Here is a 1,520-nt window from a genome sequence, read left to right as displayed (position 1 = left end):
GACGCTGTGCGTTTGCCCATCCGAGCCACGCACTTCTATCTACTTCTCTATAGAGCCGTTTCTTGCCGCCGCTCAGGCCCGACAGAGACATCGGTGAAACGACGGGTGAACGACGGCGAGGGAGGCTGGGAGGCCCGGCGAGGTGCTGCTCTGTGCGGGGACACGGTGGGCGTCCTCGTTACGGCCCTCAAAGTGGTTTAAGGCAGCTCATTTTTGGCTCGGCTGAATTTACTCGCAGCAATGAAAGGGAGCGCCGCGGGGGCGGCGGGGCGGCTGCTCCGCGGGCCGGCTAATGGTGGGGCGACTCGCGGGGCGGGACACTGGAGGCCGCGGCGAGAGGGGGCCCTCGCGGCCCGGCCTGCCCGCCCGCAGCAAGAGCCGCCTGCTGTTTACCTGGTGTCGCTAGCAGGCCCGTCGGAACCGGTCGGAACTGAAGGGCGGGCGGTGGGCGTCGCGCGTCGCGTCGCCTTACCTGCTCGCCGGCGCCGGACGCGAAGGGAAACGGGCTGCCGTCGTGAGGCGCGGGCGGGCGGGCCCGCGGGGGACGCGCGGACGTTGACGGCATGTCCCTCCAGACACAAATCAGCCGCCACATGCTTGTTTGTGCGGGGGAGGCCTTCACCGCATTGCATCGCATTGAGTTCTTCTTTCGCGGATGTGTACTTTTGAACTGCTGTTGCGCCTGCCACACATACTGCCAATTTTGCCACTAACATCCGCTTGTGTTTCTGTTTGTTCGCAGAGGGTGCAGCCGCGCGGCCCGCCGTCCGGCTGTTCTGGGCGTGCCTGGCGGTGTCACTGGTCTCGAGGTAGTTGACCAGGATGCAACGTTAGTCCTCTGGCGCCCGGCCGGCGTCACCCCTCGTATACTCATGATGATGACCGTCCCGTTGCTTGCAGGTTGTTCGGCTGAGCGGCCCGTTTGAGTCTCCCTGAAGCAGACCAGAGTGGGCGCCGCGTGGAGGCCGGCGGCCGCCTCCTGACAGGCGCGGACGGAGGACGCCGCCGGCACGCCGGCCCGGGCCCAGCCCCGGCCCCGGGGCGTCTCAAGTGGACGTGACGTCGTCGTTGTCACTCCTGGGAGGGCGCGCCTGACCTGAGGGCAGCCCTCCGATGCGGTGTCTCAGTGACGGAGGACCTCGTCTTTGTGATTAACTTAAGCCAGTCGTGTGTAAGCGGAGGGCGCGTCGTGGCTCTGAACAATGGACTACAAGTGGCCCATTTGCGTTTCGTTTGAAGAATCTCATATTGATGTCTTGCCCTATACGGCAAGGCCGAGATAGAGAGAGAGAGTGTAAGAGAGAAAGTAGGTTTGGTCATGTGAAAGAAACATGTCAGCTCCCTGTGCACAAGTGTTCTGTTATTCAATCAATTCTTGCATGTATGTGTACTTGAGTTCTTTACCTCGGCTGTGATAACACAGTTTCATACTTATTATTTCTAACTAAATTATTGATGATGAATGAGTGGTCAATATCAATGTGTCAAAGATTTACTTTATGTGTGGATTTTTTAACTTC

General features: G+C 60.3%; 1 long non-coding RNA gene across 1 annotated transcript; it reads left to right on the top strand.

The window, feature by feature from the left end:
* The first annotated feature begins 601 nt into the window (after positions 1-601).
* LOC113214425 (uncharacterized) lies at positions 602-1,294 on the top strand. Its single transcript, XR_008011535.1, has 2 exons — positions 602-809; positions 901-1,294. It is a non-coding gene; the product is annotated as an uncharacterized LOC113214425 (long non-coding RNA).
* Positions 1,295-1,520: the final 226 nt, after the last annotated feature.

The sequence above is a fragment of the Frankliniella occidentalis genome, unplaced genomic scaffold, assembly GCF_000697945.3.
Source record: "Frankliniella occidentalis isolate FOCC.00 unplaced genomic scaffold, Focc_3.1 Scaffold143, whole genome shotgun sequence".
NCBI classification, from domain to species: Eukaryota; Metazoa; Arthropoda; class Insecta; order Thysanoptera; family Thripidae; genus Frankliniella; species Frankliniella occidentalis.
Note: the sequence above shows the minus strand (reverse complement) of the source record. Positions and strands in the feature narration are given on the sequence as shown.